Source organism: Aethalodelphis obliquidens, unplaced genomic scaffold, assembly GCF_003676395.1.
Source record: "Aethalodelphis obliquidens isolate GAN/ISIS:26980383/991018 unplaced genomic scaffold, ASM367639v1 scaffold25, whole genome shotgun sequence".
NCBI lineage: Eukaryota > Metazoa > Chordata > Mammalia > Artiodactyla > Delphinidae > Aethalodelphis > Aethalodelphis obliquidens.
Window position 1 is genome coordinate 14,416,188 of NW_020837969.1, and position 20,073 is coordinate 14,436,260.

General features: G+C 37.8%; 1 long non-coding RNA gene across 1 annotated transcript in view; it reads left to right on the forward strand.

Annotated features, from left to right (window-relative positions):
- LOC113628780 (uncharacterized) overlaps window positions 1-20,073 on the forward strand; it is a 113,878-nt gene that overhangs the window by 65,103 nt on the left and 28,702 nt on the right. The window contains exon 4 of the long non-coding RNA XR_003436240.1: window positions 15,330-15,430. This is a non-coding gene — a long non-coding RNA (uncharacterized LOC113628780). The remainder of the gene's footprint in view (window positions 1-15,329; window positions 15,431-20,073) is intronic.

Consider the following 20,073-nt stretch of genomic DNA (forward strand, 5'->3'; position numbering starts at 1 on the left):
AAATGAAGTAAAAAAAAAAAAATCGAGATACTTGGATCGGGAGTTAGCAAACTTTTTCTGTAAAAGTCCAAATAGTAAATATTTTAGGCTTTGCAAACCATTTGGTCTCTGTCACAACTACTCAACTATGCCATTGTATAAGGAAAGCAGACTTGGGCAATATGTAAATGAATGAACATGCCTGTGTTCCAATAAAACTTTATTTATAAAAACAAGCAGTTGGCCTTATTTGGCCTGTGAGTCATAGTTTGCTGACCCCTAAGTTAACTCAAGTCAAATCTTACTGTCTACTGAAGAAAATATGTTTTATTTTCTTTTTCTGCATAATCAAGGTTGGCTGCCCACACTAATTGAGTTCAACAAAAGGTAGCTTCATTCTTTGCTTCATTTGATATGTGTTGACACAAGTTTTGTTATATTTTTAAAGCAAGTCCTTTGAAAAGGCCAGCCACCTGTCTGAGTTTATTAGAATTAATGAAGGATAAGAATAGATTGTCCTGTGTAGAACAAAAGAAATCTGCCAGAAGGAGGGTCAATACTTGAAGGATGCCTTGTGCATTTTTACTTAGTTTTGTAAAGCAAACACTTCAAAGTTGAAAACCAAAGAAAAATTGAACACCAGAGAAAAGACAGAGAGAGAAAAAAAGATTTCATGTCAGGGTAAGAAATCAATCATTAACTGTAACATTAAACATGAACTTTGTATTCCTGTTACTTCAAACCACAACAATAACAGTGAAAAACCTCACCATTCATTTAAAGTTGGCAACTCACTTTAAAGAAGCAGTATAAATTGTTCCATTGTCTGAAATTAAAAATAAATATGTTCAATATATCTTATATTTGCTTACTATTAACTTTTGTTATAACAGATTATTAAATTGTATAATCATTCCTTGCAAAGATAGTCCTGCAGTCTTAAGGATTTTAAAATACTACGTTAAATATGATTTATAAGCCCAAATGAATGTGTTCCAAAGAGAAAAGACAATTTATTTCAGTCTGATATTTCAAAAAATTTGTCTTAAATTTTCTGATTAATTTTTATCACTGGATGAATCAGGCAGAACATAAATCAAGATTGCTTTTTATTGTATTTTAAAATTTATAGAAGAGCCCGATGCAAACTCAATGGTGTACATAAAGGAAAGTACATTTTCAGTTGTGATCAGTTGAGGTGAACTGAAACCTAGAGATCTATATGGAACTTTCTTTCCCTGTTAGGGTGAAGTAAGTTTTCTTTGCTGGTAGCAAAAAATATTATCTTTAAGCTTAGACTTGTTTCCAAAGGACATTTCCTGGAAGGTGGTCCAACGTGTTTTTCAAATGTTAAAAAATTACTCACAAACAGTCAACAAATGATCTAACCCTTGCCATTTGCATTTTCCCCAGTTCTATGAAGTGTCAAGTGTTGAAGATTGCTCTAGAGTCCATAGGAATTTTTTTCCGGCTCAAAGGAAAATTAAACTTTTGAAACAAAAGGAAAGATTTTACAATATGTCTTTTCTTTTCAAATGAGGCTTGACTTTTAGGCTTGACATTTGAAAACTTTAATACTGAGGACACAGATAAATGATCTTTATATATACAGAGGAAAAAAAGGAATTGGTAAACAAGCCTACAACTGCTATTTATAAAATCTGCTAATGACCCTGCTAATAAGAGACAGATTAAGGAATGTATTTTCCACAGATTTGTCCCTGTAGTAGCTACAGTGAAACACTATGATTTTGACATTCAGTTCCTAAATGACAGGGAGGAAAAAAGAAGCACCACAGATTACACAGTGATGCGCTATGGTGTGTTTGTAAATTATATTTACATATTTACAGAGATGGTCTTCAACACAAACTTGAATTTGGATGTAAAGAAAGTATTTTTATTTAATGATGAAACTGTAAACATGGAACATGTCCTCAGTACTTGTTCTTGCTTGCGTGCTTCTGATCTCATCACAGAAATGCTTGTTTTGAGGGAATTTCTGGCTCTTCTCTGCTCATTTGCACAGTCTTAGATCTGATGACCTTTAAATTTATGACCTAGTAAATAATCTTTCTCAGTTTTGGAAGAAAAAGGGATGGGTCAATAGAGTTTTAATTACAAAAATCCTGGTAGTGACTCTGCTAATAGAATACAGATTCCACAATACTAGATGCAGTCTAGTCAACTCTCCATTTATTTACATTTTGTTCTACCCTAGAGTGTTACCAGCTTAAAAAATATGGTTTTTAGAGCAGTGTAATGAAAAATGGCTCATATACTCATTAAGTCTGAGAAGATTCTTAGGTATCTGTTTTTGTGGAAGCACAGACACATTTTCAATTAAAGATACAGTCCAGGGCTTCCCTGGTGGCGCAGTGGTTGAGAGTCCGCCTGCCGATGCAGGGGATACAGGTTCGTGCCTAGGTCTGGGAAGATCCCACATCCCGCGGAGCGGCTGGGCCTGTGAGCCATGGCTGCTGAGCCTGTGCATCCGGAGCCTGTGCTCCGCAACGGGAGAGGCCACAACAGTGAGAGGCCCGCGTACCACAAAGAAAAAAAAAAGATGCAGTCCAGCTTTCTGAAATGTATAAAGCGTTTTCTGGAAAAACAAGTGCACGGTAATATCTATAGGACAGCTGTCACTCCCATATGATTTTTTGTTTATATCTTTTTCGTGGATTATCTATCTAATAAAATTGATTTCAATTGCTGCAGTTTGCAAGCACTGCAGGTTTAACTACATTGTTATATACAAGTGAATAAGTAAGTTTTGAACCCATAAAGGGTTATATATCCCTGATACAAGGAATTTCTGACATACTGGCAACAAGTTCTTGCAGATCCAGATCAAGCCGACAACAAGTGGGATAACAGAAGCCTTTCATGATGTTGTGAATGGATGATGTTCAGCCAGAGGCTTTTAGTTGAGGATTACTGTGCCAGGCTAAATGACTAAGTCAAAATACTTGGGAGAAAAATTCATCTCTGTGTTGCCATTTACCTTCTAAATCTTCTGCAACACAGTTGGCCGTGGGCTGGTGTATCCTTTAAAACTGTAAGCGTTTTAGAGGAGTGTCTTACTCTAGACACTAAATGCCCCGGCACAAGAAAACGTTTTGGGGAAAGGAAGAATTGAGAGGTTTTTTTTTTTTTTTAATCAAATAATAAAGAAGTAAGAGGAAGCCATGGCAATGTGGTTTGGAGAAATGGCTGGTTTGGGCAGATAAAGACCTCTAATATTGCCTTTGGTGTTGTTTCTGATGCATTTGTTTTACATAGCATAGTTAGGCTTTAAGTAAATTCTCCGAGTAATTAGGCTGTGTCTACATATTCAGTTTGGGAACTTTTGTAGAACGTAATAAGTAAATTGACTTATGTATTTTTCAGTCTTAAAAAATTCTTTACTATAGTGCATAGAGAAAAGTGCACATATTCTGAGTACATGCAGCTTGATGCCTTTTCAGAGTTTTCACTGTAGTATCCAGTCCCTACATCAAGAAATATAACATTACCAGCATATGAGGAGCTAAGGAAGCCACTATCTCCTTATTTCTCAATTATAGATTAATTTTCATGTTTTAACTTTATATAAATCAAGTCATAGAGAATGGATTCTTCTGGGTCGGACTTCTTTTGCTTGACATTGATTCATCTATATTATTATGGGGAGTTTTAGATTGTTCACTTTCATTGCTGTATGTGTTCTATTATGTGAGGATGCCACGATTTATTTATCCATTCTACTATTTCTTGGGTGGTTCCCAGTTTTAATGATTATGAACAATGCTGCTGTAAACATCAACGTGCCTGCTTTTCAGTCAATATGTCTATACATTTCTACCGTGTACATCGCTACCTTAAAAAACAAGTTTATCACAGTTATTTAAAAGTATTTGCCAACTCTAATATTGAAATAATCTGTGAGTCTGCATCTATTGTTTTATTTTTTCCTGTTGATAATTGGTCATATGTTCTTGGCTCTTATATATCCAGTAATTTTTAATTTTATGCTATACATTATAATTAAAAGAACCAGAGGAGCTCAGATGGCTTTGTCTTCCACTAAATTGCAGGCAGATAGATGTAGAGTAAGGGGAGCATCACTTTAATCAGTCACAGGTTGAACTGGGCTGGGGTGGGTGGGTTACAGTGTTAGTAAAATTCAGTTGATGTCTTGCTTGCTCTTGTTCTTCAAATATGGTCCTATATTTTGATTGAAAGCCTGTCAATTATTTCTCTCTTCAGTCAGTTCTAAAAGACTGCAAGAGACCCAGCTCTGTGCTTTCAAAGTTCCCAGCCCAGTTCCCAAGCCACCTTTCCCAGGCAACTTCAAGAAATTGCAAAAGTCTTAAGGGAAAGACTTGATCATGTGCTGTAGACAGTTCTCTCCCCTGGCATGTGTGCTTCCTAAGCTCTAAGAAACTGCAGGAAATCTCATCTGCCTCTTCAGTGTTTACGCCTAGCTCTACAGCAGTCTGCATAGCCTCAGAGCTCAACAAATGTCCCGGGAGGTAAAACTTCAGTGTATCTGTGTCTCCTCAAGTTTCCAATTTGTCATCTAGCATTGTCCAGCTACTAAATGCTTTTCTGGTTTCTATTTTCCATGATAATGATCTCTAATTGGGACCGATCCTATCCTATACTTAGCCTGAACTTAGAACAGCAAATGCCAGACTATCACAAGATACTTTTATGATATTTTGGTCTTCCTGGAATTTTAGTTGGTTTACTCTTTGTTGTTTTCACAGCTCTCTGATATTGTTATGAGCATTAAAAACAATACATCTCTCTTTTTCTACTTTTGCAGTAGAAGCATTGGCCTCTCCAACCTACTACATCTCAGAAGCAGAGGTCAAGTAAATTAATTTTAATTACATGTTGCATTAAATAATTCTCTATATTTTACAAAGGAAATATGGTACCTCAATTTGTATTCTCACAGCAAGTCTATGAATTAAGCAAGATGTGCGTCAACCTGTTTTGTGGATTAGATAACTAGTGTCCAATAAATAAAGTCTTTGGCAAAAGGTCAGTCTGCCAAGGGGCAGAGAAGGGCCTTGTCTCTTTTAATTCCCTAAAGTCCAGAGTTATTATAATACTCCACAACTGTTTTTAACTAATAAGTACAAAATTAGTCACAGATACTTTGGCAGATACTTACATCTTAATCAAAGGCTTGAGACCAGCAGGACAATTTTATGTCTCATTTTTTAATTTGGTATCAATTTTAAAAACCTGGAAAACCACATACTCAGTGGGGTTTACAGGACACTGAAACCCTTCCCCCCAAACATTCATCCCGCTGTTATGGGTCTTGCCTGGATTATCATGATTCTGACTTTATACCTTTGTGTTAAGTGGAGTCTTCTTAGGACTCCTTGTCAAAACACAGATATTCTTGGAGAAGCAGGAATGTTTTTTATATGATAGTGGGAATGAACTTCTAGAAGGTGGGAATAACATGCCCTTAGAAGTGAGTCAGAGTGGTGAAATGCACAAAAGCAAAAAAGAGCAGATAACATACAAATTTCACCATGCCTCCGAAAGCCAGCACAAGTGCAGGTAAACGGCAAACAGTAGGATGCTCAGAGAAGACCAGTATTGTGAGGGGTCAGTTAACTGTAAAACTGTAGAGGTTATAAGTGGAAGGAACTTGATAACTGGGTTGAAGAGTCCTCCAGTTCAAGGGAGAAAACTAGCAGGCTGAGAGCCAGATGGTGTAGATGTATCTACTTGGGCTCTCAGTAGGATGATTTTTAAACTGAATATGAATGTCATTAGAGGGGCAGTATTTTGAAGTTCAACACAGTCCCCAAATCTTCCTATTATGTATTGTTCATTGATGTTTCCTCTCTTGATAGCGTTTGAGCTCATAACCCTTGACGAGTTAAATCATTTTATTTTATAGGTGAGATCCTGAGCCCAGAAAGTGGCACATCCAGCTTAATGAAACATATCCTTTTTGTCATTATTCTCAGAAAGCACCTTCTCAAATTAGTGCATAACCTATTAATCATTAGTTTACCCAGTGGTTATTTCACTGCACAACACGCTCTTTTTTTATACTTTTCTTTCTCCTAGACTGCCTTTTCCTTCCTCCACCTATAAAAGAACAGACATTTTAGCTTCAGATGATTGATCTAAGGCTAATAGATAGAAAATATGAAGCAGCTTTTAACCTAACTATAAATGATTAACTTTCTATAAATTTCAGTTGTCCCACAAAGGAACAGTCATTTTGATATATACACGCTCTGTCATTGGATGTGTTCAAGCCAAAGTTAGGGATATGAAGAAGGAATTCCTACTTTCTATGGAAAGTTGACTTTGAGATCTCAAAATTTCCTTCCAGTGTAAGGAACAAATATAAATTGTGATCTGTATCTGTAACATCTGTACATTTAGCGTCTGTAGTGGTAGCTGTATTCATGTTTACATCTGAATCCATCATCTTCCAGAACTATATCTATACTCTTCCAGCTCTGTGTTTATCTCTATCTACATGTATCACAAAATATATTAACTTGTTTGTGCACTCACATGTTTATTTAATATAAATGTATCCAGTATTTATTATGAGCAATGCAGTATTTGGTGCTACTGAGACTATAAGAGTAGACCAATTGCCAGAGATAGCCCTGTCCAGCAAGGTTGTTTAGGATTAAAAGAGTTTTGGAAGAAACTAAATGTGAAAGAGATTGAGGATTCTGTTAGACATCTTTGATTTAATCTGTGAGTTGATAAGACATCCTCATGGAATGTTTTCTAGGGTTTAGTTCTCTATCCAAAGCAGTCAGAGGCCTTGTATTCCAGGAGGTTGTGATAATGTAAGTAAAATATTGCTGGGTCTGGACAGAGATTGTAACCATAGAATTGGATGGGAAAGAAGCTGTCTTTAAAAAGATTTTGTATCTACTTAAGAACTCTAAAAAGTGGTAATTAAAGATTTTGTTTTCATTCTCTCTCTTTTTTTCTTTTTCCTTGTGAAATAGACAAACAAAACAATTTTTGTTCCTTTGTAAAATTCTCAACTAACGAAAAGTTTGGAGATCCATAAGGACAGACAATATGGCAAGGCTACTTGAGTTTTAGAAAATTTCATTTAATTTCAGTTTGAATAAACTGCAAACACAGTTTGCAAACACATGGGGTGGTTTGCAAACTTCCTATAATTTGGAAACAACTACTTGCTTGACTCAACATTTCAACAGTTTGTTTTTCTACAACTGATGTGGCAGATTGTGAGAAGAGGGAGGTGTGAATCTTCTAGTTTGAAACCTTCAGCGACTCAAAGGTCATGGAATATAGTACAAAGTTCTGAATTGTTTTACTAATTTTTTACAGGAAAAGTATGTTTTGGGAAAGAAAAAAAACCTCTTTTGCTTCATAAGAGAGCTGTTTCTTTACCAAATAGCTATAAATATCAGCAAATTTCTTTCTAGCACCTTGTTACATGTAGGACGTTTAGATTGTGATAAATATTTCTACGAAGTAGACTTGAGATTGTGTCATATCTAAGAATCCATTGCCAAGTCTAAATTCATGTATAGTTACATCTAAGTTTTCTATTAAGGATCTTACAGTTTTAACTCTTATATTTAGGTTAGGTCCATTTTGAGTTAATTTATATATATGGTATGAGGTAGGGGTCCAACTCATTCTTTTGCACATGGATATCCAGTTGTGTTTTACTAGTTATTATCTTATAAGGAAAGAAAATTAACTTGTTGCCTCATAAGAAAGCCATCCCTTTCTAAATAGCTATAATTTTTTAAGCAATTTTAGAATTTATTTCTAATATACTGCTAAATGTAAGATTTTATGTCATGATAAATTTCCAAGAAGTATGCTTGAGTTATAAATATTGAAATTTGAAATTGTCTTCTATCAGTTGAGAGGCTAGAATATTTCAGGATGTGTAGTAAATTAATATTATTTAATAATTGTTTATTAAGAGAGACTTGTTGGTGAGGCAAAGTGTTTTGAGAGAGTAGTATCCTTACCTTTTGAGTTCAAAATCAAATTGCTACCACACAGCTACTAGACAATGGGTGATGTTGGCAGTGGGGGAAACTATGTGTTCTATTCTGTTCCATTGGTCTCTTTATCTATCTTGATGCCAGTAACACAGTATCTTGGTAACTATCGTTTCTAATAAGTCTTGATATTAAGGTAATGTAAACCCTCCAATTTTCTTTTTTTTTCAAAGTTGTTTTCATTATTCTAGGTCTTCTGAATTCTATATAAAGTTTTGCATCAGTTTGTAAGTGTCTACAAAAATGCCTACTGGGATTTTTTTTCAGATTATATTAAATCTATAGCTCTATTTGGGGATACTTCAAATCTTAACAATATTGAGTCTTTTATAACCCATAAAATAGTACATTTGTCTTGTTACTTAGGTTTTCTTTAATTTCTCTCAGCAGTGTTTTCTAGTTTTTTGTAGTATAGGTATTTGTCCCTATGTATTTCATCTTTTTGATGCTATTATTAATAGCATTGCTTGTTAAACTTCAGTTTCCAATTGTCCATCACTAGTGTACAGAAATAAAGTTGATTTTTCTATATTGATCTTGTATCCTGCAACCTTGCTAAAATCATTTATTAGCTCTGGTAGCTTTTTTGTAGATTCTTTTTAATTTTCTACATAGATAATTTTGTCAGTTGTGAATGTGGACAGTTTTGCTTCTTCCTTTCCAATCTGGATGCATTTTATTTCTGTTTCTTGTATTATTGCACTGGGTAGAACTCCTAGTTCAATGTTGAATAGAAATAGTGAAAATAGATGACGTTGGTTTAGTTTGTGTTTCTTCAGCTTGATGCTTGTCGAACTTCTTGAATCTGTGGTTTTATAGTTTTAATCAAATTTGGAAATATTTGGCCATTGTTTCGTCAAATATTTTTGATTTCTTCCTTTCTTTCTTTTTTTTTTTTTTGCAGTACGCGGGCCTCTCACTGCTGTGGCCTCTTCCCTTGTGGAGCACAGGCTTCGGACGCGCAAGCTCAGCGGCCATGGCTCACGGGCCTAGCCGCTCCGCGGCATGTGGGATCCTCCCAGACCGGGGCAGGAACCCGTGTCCCCTCCATCGGCAGGCGGACTCCCAACCACTGCGCCACCAGGGAAGCCCTTCCTTTCCTATTTTTTAAGGACTCCAGTGAAATGTATATTAGGCTTTTTGATTTTGTACCACAGTTCACTGGTGATTTTTCACTTAATTATTTTTTCTTCTTGGGTTTTATTTTTCAATAATTTTTGCTTCTTTTTCTTCAGTAATCTTTTCTTCTGCAATGGATAGTATGTTGTTAATTTCATTCAGTGTATTAAAAAAAATTCTTCTCCTGTTAAGGCAACACCCTTTTGAGTATTCTAACCAATGCTTTGGGATTATGATGTTTTCCAGGCTGGCTGATAGGAAAAGGAACTATTTCTGCCTCTGTGTGGTGGCCTGGCACTGCTCCTTCTAATCCTTTTAATGATTTTTACCCTTATCTTGGGTGGTTTGGTCACTGATCAATACTCTGCTGAATACTCAAGGGGGCTCCACGCACATCTCCATAGTCCTCTCTCTGTGCAGTACTTGGGCATCTGTGCAAAGGACACACCTTATAGAGTGATGCACACTTCATAAACATGGAGTTGGGAAACTTTTTCTGTCAAGGGCCAGATGGTAAATATTTTAGGTTTTGCGGGCTGTATGGTTTCTGCTGCAACTATTCAACTCTACCATTATAGCCTGAGAGCATCTGCAATATGTAAATGAATGGACATGGCTGTGTCCAATAAAACTTTATATACAAAAGCATGTGGCAGGCCAGATTTGGCTTATGGGCCTTAGTTTATTAACTCCTGTGACTGTCTTTTGTTTTTTGATTTTGTAAGTACTGTCTCCTGAGTAGGGCTTAAGACAGAAAGTCTTATTTCAAATTCACAGGAGAAAGAAAAGTATATTGCTATTGAAACTTTTCAGATTGGTGTACACTGACACTTGGATTCGTTATTTTTGCTTCTGTGTCTGCAATGCTAAGTAGTGAATCATATAATGCTGACGTTTAAGCTAATTCCTCTTTAATGTACATTTGACATATGAGGCAACATATTGCAATCTAAAAATAATTAAGATAAATCATTTGCGTATATTGCTGTGGAAAAGCAAAGCATTTTTCATCTCCCTCCCTCATGGTGGGAGGGATGCACTGTAGTCACGTTAGATGCAACTCTTGATGCACATCTGCATCTCTCATAAAGTGACTGGGTGCCACGGATGGAGCTGAAGCGACAGCTCCCAGGATGTTCTGTCATCAGACAACCTCCCCAGATGGGGCTGTGTTTCACCGTCTGCACTCCTGAATTGCTGGAGAGCTTTGGCAGGCAGGCAGCGTGCTGTGAAGGATTAGATTCTGTCTCCCTCCCTACTGCATAACCCCCCAGAGGATACCCCTCTTCAAGTTTTAGAAGATTGGCTCCAACCAACAGGTCCAACAAGCGGGCACGTTTGTGAATTGAATATCTTGATGCTATACAAATAGGTCATGGTTGAATAACTGGTATGTATGAATTGAATTTTCTCTTGGTGGGAGTGAAGGAAAACTCTCATAGTTTTTTCTCCGGGGACTTACACAACCATATAACAACTGTCACAAGGGCACAATACATTTTTGAATAGAATGGGTCATTTGTTTCTCTGAGCACTTCATCTTTAAAGTTAGCTGATTATATTTCAAAAGGCTGTTGTAATGTATATTCTTTAAAGTAAGACTTTTCTCCATTTGTGCTGAGCAAGCAAACGTTTCCAGCTTTATTCTGTGATTACATATTATGAAATCAAAAGGCTGTCAGTTATTTCTACACAAAGGCAATTTGTTAGTTCTCTGTAAATACAGATTTTTGGCAAACTTTGATAAAACGCATGTGCCATTTTTCTATACTATAATTTTCCTTGACAAGAAGTCAATTTTATGAACAGATTTATCAAGTTTAATTAATTAAATAAATATTTACTTAATGCATATTATGTATAATGTGTCTTTGCTACAAAGTAAGCTCTATAATAGCTAGGAATATATGTGTCTTTTCATCACTGTATCCTTAAGGGCTGGAGATACAAAACGCATAGTTTGTATCATGAAATATTTGTGTAGTAAATGAATGAATGAATATAAATGACCTCACGTAGCGAGGTGACGAATAACTGTTGAAATGAAAAAAGGTGGATTTGTTTTCAGGAGATAATAACTTCACTTTACAGTGTTTAAAGGTGGGAGTCTTGTCTGTTGAGTAGAGTATGAAATGTAATCTTTCAAGAAGGTCAGTAGTGGTAAGACAATTTACAGAGAACATCAGAGAAACTTCTATGAATAACTTGGAGAAAATTACTTTTAATAACAGGAAGAGTAAGGTGTGTGAGTGAATGAAATAGAAGAACCACCTTTATTTATTTATTTATTTATTTATTTATTTATTTATTTATTTATTTATTTATTTAGCGGTACGCGGGCCTCTCACTGTTGTGGCCTCTCCCATTGCAGAGCACAGGCTCCGGACGCGCAGGCTCAACGGCCATGGCTCACGGGCCCAGCCGCTCCGCGGCATGTGGGATCTTCCCAGACCGGGGCACGAACCCGTGTCCCCTGCATCGGCAGGCGGACTCTCAACCACTGCACCACCAGGGAAGCCCGAACCACCTTTATTTAATGTTAGATGGCTGTTCCTGCTCTTTTCTAAAAACATCAAGACTCCTGGCTAATTTACATTTTGCTTTGAAAAATATTTGTATATATTAAACAAATGAGTCCTCACATAAAGAATCATTAGAACATAGAGAGCCAGTATTATGCTCATGCTACACAATCACTTCATAACAGATTTACAGGCTAATTAATGCAATCGAATTTTAGGTGAGGAATTTAGCAAACTTTATTCTCATGAAGTGGGAGCAGTCATTCAGATGAAACTGTATCAGTCCTCAATTTCCAAATGCCTGGGATTTTCAGTCCTTTTTGTTACTGTTGCTAGTGTCTATCTGTATTGAATTATGGTTAGAAAACGTAGTTTGTATTATAATATTTCTTTGCAATTTGTCTTATGGATCAATTTTTGTCTGCCTCTCAAAGTGGCTTTCTATCTATCCCCTGTTCACCCTATCATTGATGCTATATCCTTACTGGGTTCTGGTTTTAGGCAGGGATCTCTGACCCTGTATAAAAATCAAACCAAAGTTCAAGGTTCAGGGTCATCCAAAACTGGTAGATGCACCAAGGTCAACTGTTGGCTTAATTGCTTATTTACTTCCTAGGACTGTTGTTTTAACTTCATTTCTGATCCTACAGGAATTTCCTCATTTTTTCCCCAAGTCCAACTATTCATTCATAAGGGTAGTGGTAGTATTTCTAGTATTTCATCTAGAACTCTTGCTGAAATATTATGAGATAGAGAAGCCTTGTCCCAAGGTTCTCTGTCCTTCTGTCTTTAGGCCAAGGAGGGAGGGGAAAAAGTGAGCAAGTGAGCTGTAAACACTCAGTTTTGATCATTACTATCTATTTAATTGACACAAGATTTGATGGTGGTGGAAGTTGATGATGCAGGAAAGCCGGAGGTAGGGACTGAGTTCAGAGTATGCGATAAAGTTTTAAACTGATAAAAAATCTCTGGATTTGAGTTCTAGTGGTCAGCCATGTCCTTTGCAAAATGGGAGTGAGGATAGTCTAGCTAGTTTCTAACTTTGTTTTCAATGTTTAAAATCAGTGAAATGAGATTTTAGAATTCCACTGAGTAAAACTCATCTTAGAATTCCACTGAGTTTTATCTCCTTTATTCATTGTTAATGTTAATAGTTATTGTTAATAAAGCTAATAATTTAAATTGTTTATTTTAAAAGAGTTATAGATGCTCCTTTTTTTATTCATGTGAAATAATATAGTCTATTACTATGGTGTAGTGTTTTACTTAAAGCCATTACCTTGCAACATCTATATAAGATATAGTTCTTGCCTTCCAGAAATGGTGGTGGTATAACTTGGGCTGAAATTGAACCATTATCATTCTAACCCAGGCTGTGTTAACAGTATACTTGGTGTGCCTCAACATATTTATGCTCCTCATTTACAAATTTTTATACTTTTTCCAGTTTGTGTATGTACCTGTTTTCCAAGTTAGTACATGAATAAACAAGGACTATAGTAACACAATCATAGAGCAATGGAATATCTTAGGAATTTAAGTAAAAATAACTTTTTTTTTTTACTACTGTTTACTACTAAAGGTGTAAATAGTAGATATTGGAAGACCCACAAAACAGGAATTAATAAACCCAATTTTTAGAAACTCAGCAACTACCTCTCCTACACATTACAAATATTCTACTCAGAGTTCTAGTGGCTTAAATCTCATGGTTTGTTTAGTTGTTATTCCTATGAAACAGTAAGTCATGAAATTTGTTTCCATCATACATAGTCTCATAATTTTGTGCTTTTTTATGAAACCTACACACTTCTTTGATATTTTACCTCCTTTTTACTTACTGCTTATCCTGGAGAGTGTGTAGAGCTTCTTAACTTATGACCAGGTAATCAAGTTCATCTTAAGGCTGAGGCAGGTAACAAGTTGCCAGCAATATTATTTTCAAGTGCTTTACAGAAATGATCTAACCATTTCCATTATTATAGCATTAAAAAATCACATAGACTAAGAATCCAGGCATCAGGGTATGTGAAGAAGAGCTCTGGACTGGAGTCCTAGCTCTCACTTATTAGTCTGAACCAAGTAAAACGGTAGGTCAGCATTTATTATTTGTAGATTTTTTGATGATGGCCATTCTGACTGGTGTGAGGTGACACCTCATTGTAGTTTTGATTTGCATTTCTCTAATGATTAATGATGTTGAACATTCTTTCATGTGTCTGTTGGCAATCTGTATATCTTCTTTGGAGGAATGTCTATTTAGGTCTTCTGCCCATTTTTGGATTGGGTTGTCTGTTTTTTTGATATTGAGTTGCATGAGCTGCTTGTAAATTTTGGAGGTTAGTCCTTTGTCTGTTGCTTCATTTGCAAATATTTTCTCCCATTCTGAGGGTTGTCTTTTTGTCTTGTTTATAGTTTCCTTTGCTGTGCAAAAGCTTTTAAGTTTCATTAGGTCCCATTTGCTTATTTTTGTTTTTATTTCATTTCTCTAGGAGATGGGTCAAAAAGGATCTTGCTGTGATTTATGTCATAGAGTGTTCTGCCTATGTTTTCCTCTAATAAATGCTGGAGAGGGTGTGGAGAAAAGGGAACCCTCTTGCACTGTTGGTAGGAATGTAAATTGATACAGCCACTATGGAGAACAGTATGGAGGTTCCTTAAAAAACTAAAAATAGAACTACCATATGACCCAGCAATCCCACTACTGGGCATATACCCTGAGAAAACCATCATTCAAAAAGAGTCATGTAGGGCTTCCCTGGTGGCACAGTGGTTGAGAGTCCGTCTGCCGATGCAGGGGACACGGGTTCGTGCCACAGTCCGGGAAGATCCCACATGCTGCGGAGTGGCTAGGCCCGTGAGCCATGGCCGCTGAGCCTGCGTGTCCGGAGCCTGTGCTCCACAACGGGAGAAGCTGCAACAGTGAGAGGCCTGCGTACCGCCAAAAAAAAAAAAAAAAAAGAAGAGTCATGTAACACAATGTTCATTGCAGCTCTATTTACAATAGCCAGGACATGGAAGCCACCTAAGTGTCCATTGACAGATGAAAGGATAAAGAAAGAAGATGTGGCACATATATACAATGGAATATTACTCAGCCGTAAAAAGAAATGAAATTGAGTTATTTGTAGCAAGGTGGATGGAACTAGAGTCTGTCATACAGAGTGAAGTGAGTCAGAAAGAGAAAAACAAATACCGTATGCTAACACATATATATGGAATCTAAAAAAAAACACAAAAAAACAAAAGGGTCTGAAGAACCTAGGGGCAGGACAGGAATAAAGATGCGGATGTAGAGAATGGACTTGAGGACATGGGGAGGGGTAGAGGTAAGCTGGGACGAAGAGAGAGAGTGGCATGGACGTACATACACTGCCAAATGTAAAACAGATAGCTAGTGGGAAGCAGCCACATAGCACAGGGAGATCAGCTCAGTGCTTTGTGACCACCTAGAGGGGTGGGATAGGGAGGGTGGGAGGGAGATGCAAGAGGGAGGAGATATGGGGATATATGTACATGTATAGCTGATTCACTTTGTTATAAAGCAGAAACTAACACACCACTGTAAAGTAATTATACTCCAATAAAGATGTTAAGAAAACAACAAACTGTAGGTCAAAAGTGGTTAAGTACTGTCAAGTTACATACTGTTCTACCTAATCCCTTGCAGGTAATGCTGAGCAAGCTTCTTATCCTCACGAGCTTCAGTTTCCTCAGCTGAAAAATGAAGCTAGTGCCCTACTCAGAGGATGGCTGTCAGGCATAAACAAGGTATTATATTTTATTGCTTTTTAAACCACAAAGCATTAAAAACATATGCTGTAATCACTATGCATTTGGTAAAATGTGGATTCTAACTTGCATTTTCGCTTTAATCCCTATGACTTTAGTTTTAGCTGGAAAGTAGGTTTGTATGGGTTGGGAGATAAAGAAATATGAGAGTACTGGAAGAGTAGAAGTTAGGATCACACACACCACACACACCACACACACCACACACACACATATACACACACAAACACACACACTCCAGGGAAATGAAAACATTACTTCTTAGAAAACAAAAAATTAATAGTATTGTGAGATTTTAAAATACTGACATGATGGGGCTGCTCATTTAGACCATTCTCTCTCTTCATTGTCATTATCATCACATCCTCATCATCATTCGCAGAGAAAAACGATGAAGCAGACTCCCTTGTTAACGGTGTAAATTCTTGACCTGGTGAAATGAAGGAAGTCTCTAAAATGTGCACAAAGGAGTGACAGCATCTTCTAGAACTCACTTAAGAAGGGGGTTGCATCAGAGGGCTTGCTTTCCTCCTGCCCAGGTGTGCCCATTACCTGGTAACACTCTATGGAAAACTATGCACACACAGGCTCTGAGATGTTTATGGATGGGTCGTTAAGATATTTTTAATATTAGTATAAAAAACTAAGGCAACAGTGGAAATTCATTAAATCCAGGTGGGTTAGTATTTGGAAAAAAATTAGACATACAGGCACTTTCATGCTGCAACACGGTTTGTTTTTGAATTTACCAAGATGAAGCAATTCATAATCTGTTTGGAAAATGTATGGAACTCCATGTGTTTCACATACATTAGCAAGTTTGAAACAATACCTCCATGTTAAACCAAAAGATGTATATCAGGGAAGTCAGGCAAGCCTCTACCTCTAGCAGGGCCCAGGGAAAAGACACATGAGCATGGAAGCTGACGGGGTTGTTTATGAAGTCCTGGACGGGTGGGCATCTCCTCAGAAGCAGAGAAGGGCCAGCGAGTGGAATGGCAGCAGACCATGGAGAAGGGTGCTGGCTGTCTTGATAGGAGTTAGCTGGCGGACCCCGTGGGGAAGGAGCCAAAGCTGGTCAAACTCAGGGTGGTTTGAATTGTGATGTTACAACTGGCTTGGGCATCACAAATTTGCAATTTCATGCCTTTTATGAATAATGGCTCAGTGGTTAGTACCTAGCCAGAGACATGCAAAATAAAAAATGTTTGGCTGTTCATGACACTTCTCAAGAAGACCACAGAAAGCACAATTTGATGTATCCTCCAGTCGGTGCATTGCCTGCTAATGTACCTCATGTGGTTCCTGAGAAAAAATTGAAATGGCTTTTGCAATGGAGATCTGAGACTCTTGAACATGTCAAATCGAGACATTGCTAATATTTTCATGCCAAAGGCTATAACGAAAGCACAAAATACATTGGGGTTAGAAATGATATTTGATTATTTCAACTTATTAACATATGTCATTACATACATCTTTATGTATATATCTATATATCCATAAATAATAGAGTATTGATTGAGTTTACAGAATTTTAATTAGTCCCTTTGGTATTACCAGTAATATCTTGAATGTCTATTGCCCTTCAAACAAAGGTTTTGTTAAAAGTAAAATACAAGACAAACAGAAGAGGGATAATCCTTGTGAAACGGGTTCTATAGCTTGTTTACCCTTAGCCTAAATGTAGCATTTAGGTGAGAAACAGCATTTGGAGTCAGAAAGAACTGGTTTTACATTCTAGCACTACCATTTTACAATAATAACAAAAATAACATAGAGTTAATATTTACTGAATACTTACTGTCTGCAAGGTGCTATGGATAGGGCATTATCTATTAAGATTATCTATTATCTATAGAACATTATGTACTAACATTATAGCAATCCTATGATTAGATGATTAGAAAGTGTAGCTGTTCTCACAGCTACAACTTTTAGGTCCTCAAAGATTTCCCACTTTGTATGTCTGGGCCCCATCACTCTCTCAGTCTTCCAGTCTACGTCTCTTCTTGGCTGACAAGTGCCCCACTGCTCCACCAAACACAAACTGTCAAATATGGAATTTATTAACTCCCTTTGCCTCCACCAAATTAGTTCTCCTGAGCTTCCAACTTCCTTATTTCTCTGAAACGTGTCTTATTTTTATCAAATGCTACCCACGCCCTAAATAGGATTTCTTCCTTTCCCTTTCCCTACATTTTCATTAAGTCATCAAACCTATGATCTCTCTTGTTATTTTGTCCTCTCTTTTCAATTCTACTGCTCTCAGGCTCAACAGCCACTGGGCCTACTAGTCGCTCTTTAAATTCTTGGCCACGAACATCAGCTAAATCCTTCATTTTGCCTGTAAGTGACACATTTCCCCACTCTTATTTCACACATTCTTTCTTCTCAAACCTCCAGCACCTCCAACCTTAGCTCTTTCTTCCCACACCACTGGGAAAACAGGGGCCATCACAGGGGACTCCCAAGCTTCCAGCCTATGTGGCTCTGCTTTCCATCTCTACAGTACACCCGAGTATCCCACCCTGCTGCTTATCCAAAGCCACTAGAGTAGTCCCTGTGGTAGGTAGTGTAGGCCTCCCTGCCCGAGGTATCTATTCCCTAATCCCTAGAAACTGTGACTGTGTTATATGGCAAAAGGTGATTATACAGATGGAATTAAGGTTACAGACCTTAAAATAGGAGGATTATCCTGGACCACACAGGTAGGCTTATTCTAATCACATGAGCCCTTAAAAGGAGAGAATTTTCTCTGCCTGAAAATGGGAGAGATGTGCAGAAGAAGCAGCTGGTGAAATTCCATGCCTGGGAAGGACTTCATGTGCTGTTGCTGGTTAACGTGGAAGGAACACAGTGACAAGGAATGCAGGTGACTGAGCTGAGAGAGCCTCCTGGCTCACTACCTTGGTGCTAGCCATAGATGGATTGCTGCCATCCCCCAGAACCACTTCAGGAGGCCCTCGAAGGACAGTAATGGAGGGAAATCCTCCCAGTGAACAAAACTGTAGTCAGTGCCCTGGATTATCCACATTTTATGGAACTGTGGGATGTTTATGGACTCTTGGGCAGTGGTGAATAGCTTGGCTAATTGGTCAGGGATCTGAAAGGGCAAAAACTGGAAAATTGTAGATGAGGACATCTGGGAGAAAGGCATATTGATGGATAAGTGGGAATGGGTACAAAATGTGTAGGTCTTTGTGTCTTATGGTAACGCCCACAAGACAGCATCAACACAAACTAGCCAGACTAGTTTTAATGGGAAGTCTGAGTGGACCTGAGTGACACAGGGCTGGGTTGTATTTGACCCTACTTGTGCCCCACTTCACATACCCTTGGCCCGCAGTTCACTCTGGTCATTTGTACAGCAACCAGCTTTGTGTAGAGGGAATCTAACAGCTCCCGGGTCTCAGCTACACTTTGTGCCCTGGAGTAGTTTCTGATGAAAAATTAACAGGTATGTGTGTTTGTGATAGTTAGATAGTCAGTAAATGGCTGTGGAGAGAAAGCAAAGAGATGAATATTCCTCATCAAGCATGAAGTTTCCTGATCTACATGAAAAACTCAAAATAATAAACCGGGTCCTCTGAACAATCTTCACTTTGAAATGTATTAAATAAAAAAGAGAAAAATGTTTGTCCAAACAGTTAGCAGGAAGAAATAGCCTGAAACGGTTTTCTAAAGATTATTTTGTTTGTCTTATTAAGGGTTCAATCTGACACAAAGCACATGTTATCCATCCTCCAGAGCTGGTCCCCAACAAAGGTCCTTCTGCTTGTGTGTCCTCTGAGCCACCAGAACGTGACTGAGTTTGGTTCAGAAGCAAAGGAAAGCTTTATTCTCTGATCAAAAGAGAATGGAGAGGTGTCAGCTCGCTACAGAGCCCAAGCTCTCACCAAAAACCGGCTGCGTTACCGGGTTCTCCGCCGTCAGCCGGAGGGGGCGGAGTTACTCCCGAGGGCGCAGCCCCACTGCTCATGCTCAGATCGCAGCGCCAGGAGCAGCGTCTCCACGCATGCCCTGTCGGCACCATCTTGAATCGAGGCGTTTTTCTCGGAGCTTCTGCGCGCTGCCTGCTGTGCTGAGGTGTCGGGCGCAGCTATTTCGCTTCAGAAACTCTGGCCGGAAGGGCCGGTTTCAGGCCTCTGCAAGCGGCCCCCTATGAGCAAGTGACGCTACTCTGAGCACAAAGGACAAAAAAAAAAAAAGGTTAGACTTTATTTTATTACCCAGACTCTATTTTTATTTACCCGGAATTGTGAATGGCCTTTGCCAGTGACACATATTTAGAACAACTCTTTTTGTTATTATTTGACAATATTTGCTTTTCAAAACATAAAGCTCTTAGTGTTCTATTTTGTCTTTTTCTAAAGACTCAGTAATTCATTTATTTTAGGATAAATTATTCCTGAAAGAAATGGTAGCCACAAAGTGCTCTTGGGGATATCTTGTCCCTTAACATCTAGAAGAAATTTATTTACTCTTTTTTTTTTTTTTTTTTCCCAGAGAAAACAGAAAGGGCAAGACTGTTTCTCAGATTCTGTAGAATTCCTTTGGGTTTCCCGTCTCATCTCTTCTCTGGCTCTTCTCTCCACGAGTGGTTTCATCCAGGGTCCCTC